The sequence below is a fragment of the Dunckerocampus dactyliophorus genome, chromosome 7 (genome assembly GCF_027744805.1).
Source record: "Dunckerocampus dactyliophorus isolate RoL2022-P2 chromosome 7, RoL_Ddac_1.1, whole genome shotgun sequence".
NCBI lineage: Eukaryota > Metazoa > Chordata > Actinopteri > Syngnathiformes > Syngnathidae > Dunckerocampus > Dunckerocampus dactyliophorus.
In genome coordinates, this window is record NC_072825.1 from 3,737,659 (window position 1) to 3,757,817 (window position 20,159).

The 20,159-nt window shown below is 46.2% G+C and overlaps 1 long non-coding RNA gene across 4 annotated transcripts; it reads right to left on the reverse strand.

The window, feature by feature from the left end:
- Positions 1–7,971: 7,971 nt before the first annotated feature.
- Positions 7,972–19,343, reverse strand: LOC129185240 (uncharacterized). Of its 4 annotated transcripts, none has more exons than XR_008572047.1 (5): positions 19,132–19,343; positions 17,981–18,034; positions 15,890–16,145; positions 11,984–12,233; positions 7,972–8,989 (listed from the first exon to the last, which is right to left on the reverse strand). It is a non-coding gene; the product is annotated as an uncharacterized LOC129185240 (long non-coding RNA). The 4 variants fall into 4 exon arrangements; XR_008572048.1 differs by having other exon boundaries at positions 17,977–18,034; XR_008572050.1 differs by lacking the exon at positions 15,890–16,145.
- Positions 19,344–20,159: the final 816 nt, after the last annotated feature.

A 20,159-nucleotide genomic window follows, 5' to 3' on the forward strand; every position in this document is an offset into this window, starting at 1 on the left:
TCCGGTTTCCTCCCACATTCCAAAAACATGCACGTTCGGTTAATTGGCGACTCTAAATTGTCCATAGGTATGAATGTGATTGGGGATGATTGTCTATATGTGCCCTGCGATTGGCTGGCGAACAGTCCAGGGTGTACCCTGCGTCTCGCCCAAAGTCAGCTGGGATAGGCTCCAGCATAACCCCGCGACCCTAGTGAGGATAAGAGGCGTAGAAAATGAATGGTTGTGATTTGTTTTTAAATATAGTCAGAAAACGATTAAAACAATCTCATGTATTGGTAGTAACAGCGAAATATCCACATTGACCACATCAGCTTCCATATTGACTGGCAGATGAGTGAGCAAGAAGAAGGTGAGCAACACTGCGTTCAAATACATGTCAGTTAGTATCATTGCAGGCCGTCTGTGGCCATTTCTCTCTCTTGCTCATATTACCATTACAAAAATCATGACAGAAATTCAAGCACTAATTATTTTTCCACACAGTAATTCCATTTAAACTTTTATTTTCTTGTTGGCAGATTTATAAGTTAACCTACTGTATATGTACGTTTATTTTAAAGTCTTTCACAAATGTAAAAAAAAATTGGAATTTTCCAACTAAGATTACAGTGAGACTGTCAAAGATGGCCTTTAGCACGTTTGTTATGTTCTCTTGCATCAAATAGTGAATTGCATGCTGCAGTATATGCAGGCTGTTGCATGGACAACTCACTAGCAGTAAATATTTCACTGGTAGTATCGAACAATAGAAAGCAATACATTTGCACACCTTTTCATGGGGCCCAGAATTCCTGGCGACTCCCCTGAGTCTGATACAGTACGGTGTCGTTACATGAATGCCTCTCTGACAGTAAGGCAGAATGTTTGATATGTTTTTCTGATCATACACACACACACACACGCATGCACACACACACCGGTGTAGGGCGAGTCGCTGTGTAATCCAATCAGAGCTACTGAATGAAGTGGGGAGGCAGGGGTCATGTGGATTAGGCTGTACAACAACACTAACCTGAGGGGATCACATCCATGCACACCGCCGCTCCCGGGGGCATTTGACCGCGCACCCTCCCACCCCATCCCTGCTTCAGGAGCAGATGTGCTGAACTGTACTTGTTTGAACTAACTTTTTCTACAGCAAATGCACAACCTTGATTGACTTTAAAAAGGAGATGCCAAACTTGCCAAAAAGTACAGCATACTGTGTACTTACATAGATCTTCAAAGACATGAATTTATTATTAAACTCAGTAGCATTTAAATCTTCACTGTGAGTCGTTGACCCAATAAAAACCAACTATATTTTGGGAAACGGTGCAACCCAGCAAAGCAAAGATTAGATTAGGACATCACTGACATCAGCGATATTTTCCAAGATGTTTATAATTGTGTCATCATGTCTCGCTGATGTGCTTTTGGACCATAAAGTCAATGCTAATACGTGTGTGTGAGTGTGTGCGTGTGTGTTTGCATTGTGTCCAATGAAACATGGAAAAAGAGACAGGGAGTTCTGCCAATGGAGATGCACACATGCTCATATCTTGTTGCCAGGGCAACCATGAGCTGTGCAGAGAGCTTGAGCATGGCACCGTCTGTGTGTGTGTGTGTGTGTGTGTGTGTGTGTGTGTGTGTGATATAAACAGGCAGGAAGAGTAAACAAGAGAGGACATAGTTGTTTGCTTTAGTTTGGGTTGCTTTGACGACTATTAAAAGTCACTTCCTGTCATGTAACCATGAGCACATGCTGTCTCTCATATGGCGCACTTGCGTACTTGCACTCAGTCTTTTGAGTGAATAAGTGCGTTAACTCTGAGAAGTAAATATGCAATATGCAGTGCACTGTCTGCATGGTGCACTTAAAGTGTCCAAAGTTGTGAGAGTGCAGTGATGGACATTTTCCACCCTCAATAGTCACCATCTTGGCTATGTAGCAGGAGGGGGGAACTCACTTGAAATAACGGCGGCCGAGGAGCAACATGTAGCGCTAATAATAAATAATAACAAATTCGTGTTTAACGATTGTAGAGTGGAGAAATGGGGGAAAAAAACTGGCAGATATGTTACGGGGCTCTCCAAATGTTGACGACAATGGTCGGTACAGTGGTTGCAATTCATCTTTAAAAAGGAGAGAAGAAGAAGAAGCAGGTAAATATTGCCATTGTCATTTCTGGCAAGTGTACAATGACAGTACAGTCGTCCCTTGTTTATCGTGGCTAAATGGTTCCAGACCCGACCGCGATAAGTGAATTTCTGCAAAGTAGGATTCAATATTATTAAACGGAATATTTTCGTAGAGCATAGAAAACCTTTCTCAATACGGGTTTTAACATTGTTAGAGCCTCGTAAACATGAAATAACACCCCAATAGTCACTTTGACACGCTTATTGTTCTTTGTTTACATCACATTGCAAAGGCTACGGGATCACTGGGCGACTTAGACTTGCCCTAAAAAAACGGTCTCATTCGTCCATCGTGGTCCGTATGTGTGATGTCCTCTTAGACAGCCAGCAGGCTGAGGTGGGGGTCAGAGGTCATCCAGTGGGCATGTTGTCTGACTTTGTGTGAGGCCACTAAAAAAGATGTGACGACACACTTCCTGGCCTTTGACCCTCCTTTGTGGACAACCTAGAGAGGTGACGATTAGGAAGGGAGGGGGGGTCAAGCAGAGATGTTAGGAGGTGTTTTATGGGGTGACTAACATGGTCTGCTTGACCTCTGACCCCTTCTCTCTCCAGCCTGGTCACAGAGGAGAAAACAAACATACAATGTACGTCACGAGGTGGTCTTTGCGTTCATGAAATGTATTTGACCTTTGACTCTCTGGTCAAGATTAGCTACGCTAAGCAACCCCCCTCCCCCCCGCCCCTCACCCCCCATGAAGGAGGTCAAACAGTTTATCCAAGCCTAATCCTAAATTCCACATGGACGCGCTTCACTCAGCATCACGTCTCTTCTTTCTACACTGAATTGTTTGGCATTCTTGTTTGACCTTTGAACTGTGCCGCAACAGAGGTAATTCACCTCGGAAATGTGTTAAAGTTGTGGTTGGCGCATTGTTTTATTACACATACAAATTGTTGCTTGTTTTAGGAAGTGACGTCACCCAGCTGTCACATTGGGCCATCATCTGTGATGATTGTACACCTTGGTTTGCGTCGTTAATCCGTTGCAGAAGGTGCGACTCAAACCGAAATGTTGTGTAACCTAATCAATTTTTTCCATAAGAAATAATGAAAATCCAATTCATACCTCCCGGACACCCAAAAATGTTAAGACCAATCACTTTTTGACAATTCTTTAAACAATTCTTTAAACAAACATAAGTGACCCATAAAAGGGATAAATGAACATTTAGCTTGATTGAAGAATTGATTGAGGTGTTTTTTCTTGAATTCAATAGTGTTTCTCATATTCTTTATCACAGTGCTGGCGCTTGCAACTTAGTTTGGCTCCATGGTGGGTTTTTTTTTCAGCTGTGATCAATAAGAAAAGCAGAGACTTGTGGCGTAACTGTGTTAGCTAGCAAAGAACTACAGAGTTCCGCCAAGGAGCTGGGGGACAATGACTTCCTGTTCCGGTTTCCATGCTAACGCGCTGCTAACAGGGATGTTTTGAGCTAAAAACACTCACACTGTGTATTAATAACACGACAAGACGTGCGCCATATTGTACGCTAATCAGGAAATGTATGCAATCTGAGGCAAAATGTTTGCATAAATTGTCAATGTAAATTGAAACATACGCTAACCGGGGTGTACAGTATGCGGTACACTTCCTGGCAGACATCAAGACGGCGGTGCTGATGCTGCGTGAGGAAGTGGGAGCGCTCCGTCACACACTGTCGCCTTGAACTTGAACCCTCGGAGGTCCCATTGACCTTGCCTCCTTTCCCGTGCTCCTCCATGCCCTCCACGGCGGTGGCGGCTTTTGTTGAGCTGTCGGCATTAACTCTCCATCCTCCCCCCCGGGTGGCGGTGTTGGGGGGGAGGAAGAGGGGGTGTCCTCTTCAGCCTCTTGGCCTTGTGAGGCTACACCCATCTGGTGTGAGGCAAACCCCACTGGGGGACGTTGTTGTTTCCCAGAGCATTAATCTCAGCCGGGTGCTTCATTCTCACATTTTGGGATGTGAGGTTCATTCGCTTATTTGTTTGGGGGGGCGGAGGGGTCAGAAGAAAACACACACACCTTCAGTGATGCTGAAGGTGACATTTTACTTTGACTTCTGAATTTTGGAAACATGCAATGGTGTGAGTTACCTTTACAGGCCGGTAAAAACACGTTCGCTTGTTGCGCTCAAATGTTGGCGTGACTTAGGAAGAGGCGAGGGCGGGTGCGAGGAAGAAGCGGAGGAAAGGAGGAGGATGGGAGTGATTTAATCCGCTAATTTTTCTCAGGTCTTTTGGCCGCTGACAGGCAAGCGTAATGGTCCTTCAAGTAATGGAATCAGCCACTCAAGCAACGCGCACGCTCGCCAGCGGCTGCACGCACACACACTGAAAGCGCGGCTGCTTTGCATATGAATGACATCACCGTAAAGTTGTCTCGGGGAGGTTTTGGGTGGTTGTGGGGGCACGGCGACAGAGCGCCATGAAAGAGGAAACATTAGTCAAAACGCTTCCTGCTTCAGTCGCCCACCGCGGCCAAGCTACTTGACATTCCAGCACAGGAGCCCGGTTGGCCCTCCAGGACGCCATTCTCTCTGATCTGGGTGCAACTCGCAAAGCCTGAGCTTAGTTTTACTCAGCTGAATTAACATAAACACACTGAAGGAAGTTTTTTGTATACATTATGGAGGTGCTTGTGAAGAGACCTATAACTTCCTGTTCCAAACATTAAACTTCCTGCTTGTTTGACATTGATGGCGCAGCTGCAGACAATCATGTTAACTCGAGGCTTCACTAAAGGGCTTAAACACACTCAGTTATCAGCAAACGTGTAGTGCGTTTTTAAGACGACACATTTCTGCTTCCTTCCAGCTGCTGCTGTAATGTTAAACAATATTCATTCGTTCCAAAATGTCAAAAGCCAAAATGTACGAAAAACGAGGCTTTTTTTTCTATAGGAAATCATGTAAATCCAATTCCAATTCCAGACACACAAAATAGTAACAAAATATAATTGTTATGGAGAAGAATTATAGTTTTACATGCAGAAAACAATGTGAACTCATTATCAATGACGAATTGATGGAACTTATTATAAGGATTGCCGGCAGGACCGTGAAAAAGTGTAGATGCCTGTGTTGTTTACAGCATGTCTTAATCAAACCTGTTGTTTATGTGGACTTCCCACACATCCTCAGCCTCTTTATCTTTGCTGGCACTCTTTCCTTGGCCCCATGGCGGGTTATTCAGCAGTCGCACTCAATAAAAAAAATGCACGGGCAGCGAGTCAGCAAAGCGTAGGGTGCTTTGTTTGGGTACTTGACTGAGCGGAACCATAAAGCCGAGACAGTGTACGAAATCCGAGGCCAAATTTTGGAGAAAAATTTGATGAAAAGCGAAAACTGGGGCGTACGAAAACTGTCTTGATATGCGTGTGCAGTGTTTATTGGATTACCTACACATTTTTTTCATTATTTTATTATACTGTATTTCTTTCATTCAATTTTTATTGTTAGTATTATTAATCACTATTATTTCTATATAAGTAGTAGTAGTAGTAGTACTGTATTGTTACTTCTGCAAGGTGTCTGATCAGTCATTTCCTTTTAATTATCATGAGCAAATAAACGCTGACCTGTTGGAAAGCTTGTCCATATAAAAATACACGATCCTGCATTTCAAACGTACGTAAAGTACCACATAAATACAAAATGTACACATTATTCAAACATAATTTTTTGCGTGATTATCATTTCAGCAGCGTATTAGCGCTGGCCGCAGCTTTTAAAACATTCATAGGTTGTGCTGCTGAATGTCCGTGGGCGCATTGTATTGTAAAACTGAGAGGATCTTTTATGACCTAATATAAAACCGTATTTGATCAGGTAGAAAGTAACATTCAAAATGAATGCATCCTTTGTTGGGCCAAGTATAGATGCGCAGATTTGCATTGCTCGTCTGACATTTTGACCGGGAAAGAACCAAAACATTGCCACATTTTCAATTTTGGAATGGATAAATGCCATTTTTCCAGACTGTAGGATGATACCTGAAGGCACCACCATGTTTGTTTCCAAAGGGGAGGAGCAATGGTACAAATTGGGGTCCAAAGCATCCTTCACGTCATCATCATTTGGTCATCATGTTTGACCTCATCCATCTCATCAGCGTCCACAGGGCGGTGGCGAGTAGGCAAGGAGACAAGGATGCTGTTGAAGGATGCCCGCCGTCTCTTGGCCCTGACATCCCCTCACATGGTCTGTCCTAGCGACCAACTTCCCTCCAAAAGCACAGAATAGCCCCCCAGGAAGACATTCCTGCATACCAATGGTGATTGTGAGGATCTTGTGAAAGGAGCAGCAGCACCCGAGCTGCTTGGACGTGAACCAAAAACCGCCATTCGGACCCGCGAAGCCCCTCCTCGGCCCTTGTGTGCTTGTCCGTCAAAATCAAGACGAGCGGCTGTTTGATTTTTGACGCAGGCAGGTCAGCGCTGTCGCCATCTTGGATTACTGGAATGCTGCGAGCGGCCATTTTGCGCTTCGCCGTCCAAGCTGCTGCGGACGAGGACCTAAAAAGCCAACATGGCCGTCGGCTGCTTGTTGGCCTTGACGTTAGCGTCTTCCCCATGTTCTTAACGGTGCCACTCCTTTCATTAAGGCTTGTAGCACTGTGCTAATGCATGCGCTTCTTGGCGCCGTGACAGAGAATCAGATTATGATGGCCGTCACGCTGCCAAGAAACATGGCGGCAGAGGGCGGGCAGGCTGGCGCTAGCTCTGCGGATGTGGACGCCCGGGATGTAATGTAATTGCTGCCTGTCCTGGTTAATAAGGCCACTGTAATATTTGCAGCAAGCTGATGTTTATGTTCAACAAGCGGCGCCGCTGTAAACACGAGCGGGGGCGGCTTGTAAAGTGGCGGTGGGAGGGTGGGTGGCGTTAAAAAGCTTCCTCAGTGAATTAGGCCACACTTCATAAAAGAGAAGGAGCACAGCTGTATAGTAAAGGCGTACATTTCATTTGTTTCACACTCTGGCAGCGCCCTCGTTTGCATGACAATGCTAATGAATTGTATGCGTGTGTGTGTGTGTGTGGAGGGGCATATGTGCACGGTAGCCATATGTGATGTCAGACAGCGAATCACACACCATGCTACTGCCGTGCACGTGAGCACGTTCTCGCTGTGTGTGTGCTAGCTTGTGTTGAACATTTACAGCATCGAAAACACATAAAATACGATGTTTTTCAAATTCTAAACACATTTCGTTTACCTAAATAACTATTTAACAGTTTGTTATAGACCCATGTGATTTCTCCCAGCCAAGAAGAAAGATTACTATAATAGGAAGTTAGAATTAAACACAATTTAAATTATACCAATACATCATTAGGAATGGCATGATAATAGTATTGGTATTTTGAAAAACTCACAAAAAAATTGGAGTTATGATACCCGAGAAACTTCCTCAAGAGCTTCAAATCTATTTTAATAATAATCATTTTTAAATTAAATCATTTAATTTAATCATTTTCTTTTTTCCATTAGGTTTGACATTTCCTAGAACAAAAGTTGTCCTCATGTGCGGAAAAAGGGAACTGAAATAGCAAACCTTTTAATACTTTAGCCTGCTATACTTTTTATTGCTATACTGCTATATTTCTATTACTCTTTATTATATACGAATAGAAAACAAGATTTTCAGGATGAATTGTCGCTGCGTGTGCATGAAGTGAATTGTTTTAATCAACATTTTATGTGTTAGTAAAGACATTAGAATTCAAATATTCATTTACAGAGTTGGGATCAAGCTCAGATATTTGCTGCATGCAAACATAAAAAAAGCACAAAAAAGTCCAAAGTATGCATTGTTTTCACTGTAAACATTTAATACTATTGCAACACAGTCATCATAGGCACATTGGTGAACGCCCACAGTAAATTGTTGCCAAAAAATAAAACAGCACAACTTAAACCATATAGCTGACGTACATTAAAAGGAATATAAAAAAAGCAGATTTGGGATCACAAGCGGAGATTTCCTCGCCTGTGCAAAGACATCAGAGGCTTAAAAAACATCATTTCAAGCTTATCCAGGCAGATAAGTCATTGTCTCACGCTGGCAGTGTGCACCATTATCAAAAGAATATCATAGTTTCTAAATGAGGCTCTAGAATCAATTTGCAAAAAAAAAAAAAAAAAAGAAGCAACGCACAGACTGGACGGTGATGATTTAAAGTCATATTTGAAAAGATTAGCATAGATTATCAATGCTCATCAAAAAAATGCCACTTGCCGAAAATTAATATAGAGCAAATTAGGCTGTGATTATTAATATTGCGAGTGGGTGCGTGTGGGTGCGTGTGTGTGTCAAGAAGAGGAAATTAAGGCGTGTTTGTGACTCCTACTGGCCACACCACCGCTGTAAAGCCTGCAGGGAAATGTGTGTGTGTGTGTGTGTGTGTGTGTGTGTGTGTGTGCAGCCACGTGCACAGTTCGAAGAAGAGCAGTTGCATAGCGTTTAAAGACGACAGCTCCCTCATTGGTCGTTGTGTCAGCTGACACACGAGCTGTCCAATCACAGTGCAGTAAGATTCACTGCTGCCGTGGGTCTCACATTCACCAGTCTGAGCGACGAAAACAAAAACCGGGCTACGTCTTCATTATTAATATGATTCATTACGTAGATAACGGTGATATCACTACGATTGTGTTGAAGTCGTCAAGGCATTGGGAGTGCTTATCATCATGTGGTCCAACAGCACCATCAGCCCAGAACCTCCATCAAGACAAGAACGTCATTCTTGGCTCCGACTGCACAAATGAGGAAGCATCCATGTGATGACGTCCCACAATCCTCAGCTCAGTCAGCCAACATCAACCTGGAAACACAAAGACCACATGGTGTCAAAGGATGACGAACGTGCCACATCCTGTGTGAAAGGGTATTCCGCAATGCCGGGACAGGAGTGTGGGGTTTAACATCCGACACGTCTCCCGTCCCGCTGTGTTGATAACAGTTGTCACTGTTGGACAATGTACAAACATGGAACGAGGGGGACGAGGTTGAGCTGGTGGGTTTTTTGGCTCTTGAGGTAGCATCAGAGTAGTAACAGAGGCTGGACGGCACCTGTGTGAAGTTCAGCGTGGGAAATTGCTTTCAACACTACAGGCAAGTCAGACAAGTATTTACACAGCATCGTCACGCATCTGTCTGATGCCGTGTCGCTGTGTGAAAGCAGCAGGGTTCTGTGCGAAAGGCACAGGCAGATGAAGGCCACATCGATATCAGGGCTGTGATTGTGGGATGAGAATTTGCTTTGCTGACAATGTCTCGTTCTGGAGGTCTGCGGGCGTCCGCTGAGAGTGAGGGAATGCTGTGTGTTTGCGCGGCAGCCGAGGGATGAAAGGCCTCAGGAGGAGACTGGTACGCTGCCACGCTAATACAAAGAGCAAGCATGTGACGCAGCCTGAGCCCAGCCCGGCCGCACTTCAGAGGGCTAACACGTCTTTTTGGGCCGGCTCAGACAAACAAGTCTTAGCGTGGGTCAGCGAGTGCACACGCGGCTCGCTAACATGCTTGGACTTGAGATAGCATGGCGGTGTCGCCCAGCTGGCCTGATTGGGGAGGTGATGCTGATGATGGAAGGGGGTGGGGCTTAAGTTGGCATCCCAAAAGGCACTTTGTTGATTTATTGTCATGTTTTGTTGAAGAAACTACAGTGAAGACTCTTGTTATTGGACAATTTACAGCCGCAGCATGTGGTCTCATCTAGTCATGGAGAGTATGAATGTGTGTGTGTGTGCGTGTGTGTGTGTGTGTGTGTGTGTGTGGTGTGAGGACGGCGCCACTAATTAAGAATGTAAACGAGTGTGAGAGCAAACGTCCAGCCTGGGTTCACTCACTTTTTATTTATGCTGCCTCACCCCCTCCCTCTCTAAAAGGTCCCTTCACTCTTTACTGACTGAATAGTTACGGTGTCTCATCATACTAAACCCCACACCCCGCCACCACACCCCGCTGACACCCCCCAAGTTGTGAATAGGGAGCCCAATTGAGCAAACAGTCAGGCTGTCAGCTCAATAGGAGGTCTGGCCGTGAACTTCAAGTCCTTCCCAAGCCCCCCCAGTCTCACATTAGTGTGGAAGGGGTGATGTGTATGGGAGAGGAGGCGGGGGTGTAGCCAGACTTTTGGGGGGGCCCCTACGTGCCAGTGCTGAAGGAGGGACCCCTGCCACAGTGGTTCCCAAGGCTGGTGAAGGAGGTGGAGGGGCTGGAGCAGCTGGGGCACCCTCCCCTCTTGCAGTCTAGTTCGGAGGGGACGGTGTCTGCCCCTCTGCCAGTCCTCATCCTCCGAACCCCCCCTCCCTTACACACAAAGATCCAGACACAAGCTGCTGGCCGTGCCCTCCCCGTCTCAAAGCACCCCCCCACACTACCTCAAGCAGCTCCCAGGCTCCTCATCATCTCATTAGCCCGCGCCCGCCACTCCACTGTCTGCAGCCCTGCATTGTTTTGGGCTCTGCATAATTTACACAGTAAATTGAGGACGCCCCCCCCACTACCCCCGGCTCAATCTACCACCTGTTAAAAGGAGGCCGGCCCGTCATTAGCGCGCCTCGGCTCCCACACAGTTCATGTGCCCGCCGCTAGCCGGGGAAGGCCAAACAAATGCCAACATGGAGGACGTCGTGTAAATAAATGACAAAGATCAACATCGAGCTCGTTGAAGCATCCGCCTCGTTAACTGATGACACTCGGGAGCGCTTCCTTGAGCGTGAATATTAGCAGCGGCCATGTTAGCACCAAAAATGGCGGCGCTTGCTGTGAGTCGCGAGGACAATATGGCGCATTGTTTACAGGCCGGCTTAATCAGCACTCGCTAATTAACGCTAGCTGGATGTAAGCGGTTTTATAAGCTGCAAACGCTACACGGCGTCCGCACACACACACGCACACACACACACTCACACGGAGAACAATAGTCCACTTGTCACACACTCTGATAGGACCACCACTCAGTTACTACTTGTACTCCATGATGTTGGCTATTTCTATTTCGCAGGGAAACAAGAATTTGGGGAATTTATCCAAATTTGACCTACAATTTATCTCGAAATTTACCTACAAAATTGACCTAAAATGTATTAAAACAGAAGAAGAATTTATTTTAATTAATTTTATTGTCATTTTTACATTTTCATTTTTTATTTTATTATTTATTTTGACTTATGGGACACAAATACTGGAGTTGGACTATGAACTGTTAATGTTTTTATATGTTTTTATATGCTCATTATCATTATAGCTGGTGAATATTAATTATATATATTTTAAATTAATTTAATGTTATTGGCACTAGTCAAAGTAAATAAATATATATTAACAATACATGTTATTTGTAGAATAAAAATCAGCCAATGTCATATTTAAAGAAAATATCTACAATAATTGTTCAGAGCTAATATTTCAAAAGTATTGACATCTGTTCAATAATAATAATATAAGAGTGTGAAAGTTGTAATGCTGCACAGCACCGTTTTGGATCGTAGTCGTGATGTCACTGTTTCTCTAAAAAAAAAATGGCCGCCACCATAACCATGTCCCACATGAGGATGGCACCACAAGAAAAGATGGCGGCCGGGAGCACAGATGCCCGCTGGAAGCCTCCTGAGAGCCGCTTTGAGCGCCGAGTGATTTAATGCGAAGGCACAAAACGCACCCCGCCCACATCGACTCGCTCCCCGCTTCAGCACATGAATGTCGCAATTAAAAAAAAGGTGATTAAAAGATGCAACAACAGCCTGCTGGTGGGCACGGCTGGGCGGGGAGGATGGAGGGAGGGAGGTGATGGCGGGCGCGGCGGGTTCCATACCTGCACTGGCGGCTGGTCCGCTTCTATTTGGTGCCAGCGTGGCTCTAAGATGGTGGCGAGCTGGGAAGAGGGGCAGCGCGCTGAGGATGGAGCGCAGGAGGAAGGTAGGAGGAAGAGGAAGAGGAGGAGGAGGGGAGAGGGCATGCAGAGGAGGAGAGAGGGAGGACAGAATCAACAGCAACCCCCCCTCCTCGTCCTCATTCTTCTTCTTCTTCATTTCGCTTTCCAGCATCCTTTGGCCAGCGTTAGCCTGCATGGAACACAAGGAAGCAAAGATCAGAGGCCGCCATTTTTCCACCAAAACACGCATGTGGAGTTTAGAGGGGGGACCCCAATGCAACACACACACACACACACCTTTTCATGTGTGTTCTCATGGTACAGTCTGCCCCTGAGCATGCAAATGACTTTCATTATGCAAATGCATGCAAATCAGATCCAAGCATGTGAGAGAGCCATTGAATGAAAGAGTGAAGGAGAAGACAGGACAAGAGAACAATCCTTGAGCATGGCGGGAGCCAAATTAGCTAAAAAGAAAAACTTAAGTTGCTCTTAGGACGCATTTTACGACATGCAACAGTTATCATTTTTAGCTGGCCAATGTTTGTTTTCTTGCGTTGACATTAGTGTGCATCATTTGTTTGTTGTTCTTCAGCTCACATGCAGCTAAGCTAACAAGGCTGAATCATTGTGCAGCTTGTTGCCCATCAGTCATTGGATGATTTTTCTGCATTTGAGTGTCCACAATGAATTAGTACAGTTAGCCCAAAGCTAAGCTAACTGGATTTGTGCAGCCATGCTGAGGAAGCACTGTTAGTTCAGAGCTAGCTAACCGCTACAAAGGCAGCGCTCGGCTTTTCCGAAATCATTCCTGCAGATTTAAAGCTATGACAATGTTGCCGTGGCGCTAGTGCTGGCTAGCAGGTGGAGTGTGTGTCGTCAACACGTCCATTGAGAAGCAGCGACAAAGAGAGCTGACTAATGAGCGAAGGGGTGGGGAATGGGTGGGGGGGGCTCTCTTGTCTCCTTCTGCTGATGCTTTTGTCTGCAGGTGTCACTGAGGGGAAGATTTGGTGCAAAGTGGAGGAAAAAAGGGGTGACTTGGGAGTGTGAGAGAGTTGGGGCGCTAAGCACGGAGGGCGACAGGGGTGTGGCTGTGATGAATGGTGGCAAAGCTCTCCTAATTGGCACTTGACATTTTTTTTGCAGCTGGCATTGGAGTGGGCCTTCGCCGGATCCTCACGTCGAAAAAGTGCCTTATGCAAATATGGCCGACGGCTCCATTGTGATAGGAACGGCGCGGCATTACAATGTAATGGTCTGCGTACCATGGAGGCCAGAGGCGCGCGAGTAAAACGCTGGCTGCTCTGCCGAACCATTTCACCCGAGTCACAACATGTTTTGTGCTCACGTCGTCAGTCCCTCATTCTTCGATTTGTTTGCTAATAGTTTAAAATGGAAAGTCACCCGTCACAGAGCGCAGATGCAGAAACTCGCACATGCGCAACAACTTCAGCAGCCGAACTGTGGGTGACTGGCGAGGCCCCATGAGTGAGGGCAACCCGAGTCTTCGTCAAGTACCCCTGAGTCATTGAAACTCGAGTACACATGAGTCAAGTCTTTGTCGAATACCCGTGAGTCAGTGTAACTTGAGTGTTTCGTCGACTACCCGTGAGTCAGTGAAATTTGAGTCTTCGTCGAGTACCCATGAGTCAATGAAATTCAAGTCCATAGCTAGTGCAGTACTTCCTGGTTCAAACAGACATACAGTACATTCCTTCTGTGCACCTTTATCCAGATCCTCACCAAAATGTCATTGCTACTTCCTATAAAGTAACTTTAAACTTTTCGTACATTTTTTGTTTATTTGTCGTCCTGTATTTTACAGACAGCTGCCCTCTGTGCTGCTGTTTGATGGCGTCAACATGACTCATTAAAACAACAAAGTTAGCGGTGGACACGACTGAACCTGCAGAGCCACTTTTGGCAAAATTAGACCCTCCCCCACATACACACTTTAGCAAAATGATAAACATGATAATGAGGTCTTGGTGTACTTCTAAAGGATTCATGTCATCTGAGAGCCCAAACAGGAAGTATCATTTACAGGCCACTGTAGCGCCCCCCCCTCCCCACGTGGTAGAAGTACACCTGCTACTGCTCACTTAATGTCTTTGTGACTTCTGCCGTCATCTGAGAGCAAGAGGGGGTGAGGGCGTTAGTGTTGTCAAAAATAACAAGATCTAGTCTTTGGGCCAACACTGAAGCCATTTTATGAACCCTGTTTGTGTCTGAAGAAGAAAAAAGCGAGGGGGGGGGGGGGGGGTAAGAATCACTGGGTCTTATTGAGGAAAGTGTCTGGCTGCTCGGACCCGGCGGGACTGAAAGGGAGGAAAAGGGCTGCATTGTCCCTCAGTGACAAGAGGACTAGCTCTATTGACTGTAAAGTCTACTGCTGCTGGGAGCGGGGGGGGTCACGATGGCTGTTTTTCTATTTGACACAGAAGCTAAATCTACTTGCCAAGTGCAGGAGAGCGAAGACAAACGCAGCTTCCTCCTTCTTCCTTTCTTACAACCTCACTCCTTCTGAGGGATGCGAAGGGACCAGGGACCAGGGATCAGCCAACCCCCGCCAACACAGCGTCACGCTCTGGTCATGCACCACAAGGGTTGCTATTGAGTCCTGTTCTGGTCCGACCACCCTACTTGTGGCGCAATCAGTCTGTCCAAGCCTGACCCAGACAAGCATCATCAAATTACAAACCATCATCTAACAGCCCCCACTCAGGACCTTCACCCTCTGCAAGGTTCTGGAGGTAGATGTCCACCCCGCACTGAGTTTGGGTTCTCTTCAAGGAGTCGGGTTTTTCCTTGCCTGTGTCACCAAAGTGGGTTGCAGTTCTTTGGTGTGAGAGGAGTGTGCTTCAAGCATTTTCAGATGACTTCTGCTGTGACTTGTTGCTCTAGAAATGAAATTGACTTGAAGCACCCGCTCAAATCTGCCAGAGTTGGGGCTGATTCCTGTTGGGACACCCAGCCGTCCACTGCTATAGCAACACAGCCCGCAGACGTGGTAAAGGATGGAGAGCGGGCGGGCTCAGCGGGACCGCCGCTGGGTCTTTGAGGGTCAGAAAGGAAATCACACCTCCAATCAGCCATCAGAGGCCTTCAGTTTGAAGATCTGATTGACCAATTACTGCTCACCATGGGCTCGGCCAAAGGAGCTAAAGCCTCAGATTGTTCTCCGTCACTTTGTGCTTGATTGCCCCCGGACCACTTGCTTCGCCCCTCACCCCCTCCTTTAGGTATTCAACAAGATCCCATCAGGCATTTCCACATGGTAGCACCTCATGCGATGCAGGCCCATTCACTGGGAAGCCAACTGTCACGTCAAATCAAACAACGGCCGGGACCCCAAGTCAAACATCTTTTCATGCCAGCAGCAGAAAGGAGAAGGTGGCTAGGCGAGAGGGTGGGGTTGGGGGAGGGGGGGTGGCACAGATAGACTTAACAAAACTCGCTTAGCTTTCCAGATTACCAGAGAATTCCTCACTGACTAGGATGTATAATTCATAGCAGCTGCCATGTAAAGACTTTCTTCCCATGATGCAATGCTCTTTTCAATCCCATGAATGGAGGCTGGCTAGCAGAGTGATTAGCCGTTAGCCACTTGTTAAGCGACTTGTCAAAATCCAACGGATTTGGTGAAACGGTCCGGATCTTTTTTTAACGAGGCCGTCGCTGGCGGCCCATGTGACGGCGCCAGCTAAGCTCCAGCATGCAGCCCCGCGCACGGGGATCATGGGGGGGCTTATTAGATTACAAGTGATCCTGTGGACGACCTGCTTGCCTACCAAACAACAACTAGATCATCTCGAGGTCCAGAACAAAAACCTTGAACCCTACCTCTCACTGCTTCCTGATCCAAGGTCCTTCAAGAATCTTCACAACCCTGGCGTGACTGTGTTCTTGTGGACGGGTCCATTGGGGTTCTTCTTGGTGCCTTTCCAGGAGTGTAATGGGATTCTTGTTACTTTCGGTTATCTAGCTTTATGAAGAATGTACATCACTCATACAGCTAGATAACCAAAGATAACAATCAACCCCGAAGGCTCCCTCCTCCTCTCAAAGTGCTGATGGACTAACATGGAACGGGTCCCTCCTGTGAGCAGACAGAACCTCCTTCATTAAACATGTCTCACGCTTCACATTCAAGCTGTTCTAGACTTGACCTGGACTGGCTGTGCGCCTTTGAACTCTGCCTCAACATACACTGATCTAAAATGTCCGGAGACGTCACCAAGAGGCCCCTCGAACGGCCTCGGCCAATCAGAAGGCTCAGTTTGTGCCCCGACAACTTCCATTGGCCCGACCGTGAATGCCCCCATCACACCAAAGATCGTTGAGAAAAGTTGAGGAGCCAGTCCGAACCGCTCTGCGCACACCCGCCTCACCCGCTGGGTGAGCACCACGGGAGGGTGACGTCTTCTAATGCCGCCCCCCTCCCCGCCTCTGCCCAAATGCATTTTTAAATGGAAAAAGGATCCTGGCTGTTGGACTACAAAGAAATGGGTTTGTCTTCATTTAAATTATCTGATGCCAGCGCTCCAGCTTGGCGCCAAAAGCCGCAGGAGGCTGGGGAGGGGGTCGTGGTACAGAAACAAAAATGAACCAACACACACCTATCAGGCACAGAGACACAAAATATACACAAAGACGGCATTCTACACAATGTAGCGCACACACACACTGGGACACATGCGGTGCAGGCACATGGCACCAGGCCGGTCTAATTAAAGCAGCTCTGTGTGCCCACCCCACCCACTCCAACCCCACCACTGACAGGGAGAGATGGAGTGATAGAGGCGGAATATTCTGGAGCAAACACGGACGCTCGTGCGGCAGCGCGCCCGCTGTCGCTAGCACACATGCTAGGTGCGAGCAGGGATGCTACAAGCTAGCACGCAGGAGAAAACAACAAGCAGCATCTCACATCTTTCACATTGTTACACAGGAGCACAGGTGTTACACACGTGCGCTCTGCAAACACACACTCTGTCACACACACGCAAAGCAGCTATCACACACATCAAATATATATATTTCATTTTTGTGTAAAAACGTAAGGCTGTTTAAATTGTTATATCATTTCATTGTTTACATGAATTCAAGGTGTAATAATAATGTAACCCGCATGCAATATTTTAAAATATAACTAATTCCTGACATTTATTTAACTATTTAATTTATTTCAGAAAACTAAATATTATCACCTTAAATTCTGGTGATATTTGAAGATTTTTCACCTCCGAAAGAGGATGAAAAAAAAGATAATGACATGCACTTATTTGAATTGCACTTCTTCCTCCATTATCACTAATGGTCATTCACACTTCTGGCTGCTGCAATAAATTGGAACTATTATTTGATTTCCCCTTTAAAGCGTTTAAATGTCACAATGTTCACCATTAAAACACGCATGTCGTCATTTGTTCAATGGACAACCTTTGACGGATTCTTCTTCTTCTTTTTTTTTTTTTTTTTTAGAAATGTGGAGTTAAAAACGTATAAATATATGAATCATTTTCCTTTTGTTCGCAAAGCTAAAACCAGATTTTCTGACTCTTGATTGGCCGCGTGACGTCATTACAGCGCGAGCCTGTGGTTGGAAAATAATTCAATTCAGAAAAACAAGACGACTTCTTTTGATTGTTAGATTTGGAGTCGTATATTAATGGCGACACGTTTCATTTGTGCTGCACGGCTGTGACAAAAACACGTGTTAAATTAGTAACGTTTAACTGTGCTTTTTAAATACGAATGCACGTTTTGCAACAATGTTAACGACTAAAAAGTAATATCGTTAAAAAACAAAATTCAACAACGAGAACACTCGTAATTATTTCTGCACTTTAAAGCACAAATGTCGTGTGTGTGACGCGCGTGTATGTGTGTGTGTGTGTGTGTGTGTGAGAGAGAGAGAGGGCTGTTACCTACAAGGCGCGTGCACGTGTCGTCAGGCCTCGTCAGGGCGTGCGTGTGCACGGATTCCTGCAAAAGAGAAAGATTTTCTTCCTCAAACAGAACAATGTAAAAATGACAGATGACGTAAATATTGTGCATCATTTAGACACTAAAGCCACAACACGGCGCCACCTTCCTTGCATTAGAAATGCAAACTGGATTGCATCGCGAAAAATATTACACACTCTGATGTTTGTATTGCAACATTTCAGATTAACTACAACACAAAGGAAGTAACTGTAACACAAAACACATCCAATTGTGTTGATATTTCCCGTCCATTTAGTCGCAATGTAGTTGCTTTCTCTTTACTCTTTAGATATATTTGTACGTCTTTACAGTTACTCTTCACGTGTGTGTGATGAAGTTGGGTTTCTTTTCATTCACTTGAAGACTTTTAGCACATTTTGTGTGTTTTCTTCTTATCCGCGTGCACGCGTTGCCACTCGTGGCCGTCATATGGAATGTTGCATAATGTAATGTTTGTTTTGTTTTTTTCCTCATCGAAACCTTCCACAAAAGCCTCCACACGGCTCGGCTCTACGCGTGTGCATGTGGCGGGCACACAGGCCCAGTGTCGCGCCGCGTGTGCACGCTATTTTTTTGTGTGTAGGTCCTTGTTGGACGCCAACACTTTGTCTTATTATTAATGCGCGTGCACTGCGGCTGCTATAATCCTCATCGCTTGACTCACATGGCCGCGCACGTTGATGCATAAAGTGTTGCGTGCACAGTGGAGCGCTGGGCCTGCCTTGCAGGGGAGTGCACGTCGACAGAGGTGTCATCTTTTGGCCTCTCACGGCAGAAGAAGACGGTGCTGTGCTTTAAATCGCGCACGCGTGCACGGCGTTGTGTGTCATTTACTTGTGGTGGTTCGGACCACGTGACCTCCCCGTGGCCCTCGCGCACACGCATCGTGCACGTTCAACTAACTGATGAGCACATTATTAATAGTTATCATCTTTTCAGCGCGGACATGACGGGAACAGTGCATCGTCAGCACACTCACACACACACACGTGGTCTCTAAACGTGCACGGGCGTGTGCACATCTTTGAGGCCAATTTGTGACCTTTGAAAGAAAACACACAAATGATGATCGAGGTGGTGCTGATGATACTCACATGCAGCGTGGAAGTGCGCGGTGCTGCAGCGGGGATCCAGAAGCATCCTAAGCCGCGAGTCGAGCGTCTCTCCCGGCTGAAGGAGAGAGAGTGAGCCGGACGAGGCTGACGCTCTCTCTTGACGGCCGCGGCGGGCAGTGACGTGTGCGAGGCTCCATCCACTCAGCTGGCTGGTCCGCCACTCTCATGATCAGCCCCCATTATTTCCCGCCAAGCTGGCTATGCCCCCCCACCGCCCATCCACAAAAAACCCTCCACCCCCTCCTCCTTCTCCCCCTGCCGGCAGTGCACTCCGTCACACGCAGCTTGCATGCTGCGCGTCACAGCAATATGAAGTTGAAGAGGATGCTCCAGCAACATATACAGCCGCCGGGACACGCCCTCTCTTGTGACGACACGCAGGTCGCTTGATAGCTCCGCCCCCTCCAACGTGACGCTGCTGCTTGTCTTTGGACGGCATGTCAGCGTCCTGCATCATGCAAGATTAACATTCAGCATGCTTTTTGTGGCGTCCATCCATCTCCAAACACAAGTTTCAAGCATTCTTTGCAATTACAACGTATTAACCTCATTCGTCAAACGAGCTACAACAGTAATAACAATAATTAATAATTACAATTTTCCTTATATTTTCCTCAGGACCCTTTAGTTAAGGCTCTGTTCCACACCGTTTAATGATTCCATCGGCCTCCGTCTACGTATTCTTGTCCGACAGTGTCATACAATACGGCGGCAAATTCAAATTTACGAGTAATGACCAAATACATCTCAGAAACGTCTGCTAAAGTATGAATTAAGACGTATTACAGCCCAGCTTACGGAACACCGAACCCCTGAGTCATGTCTGCTTAAGTAAGGAACGAAACGGCTGAAAAATGCCTGAATTACATCCATCGACATTCAGTCTGCATCTTATAAGAGGCCAAGCTCCGCCTGTCGCCTCATCACAACATTCGTAGCTCCTGGACAGTCCACATTGCTTGTTTTGAAATTGTATTTGGATCACTGTTATCTTTGAATACTATTAT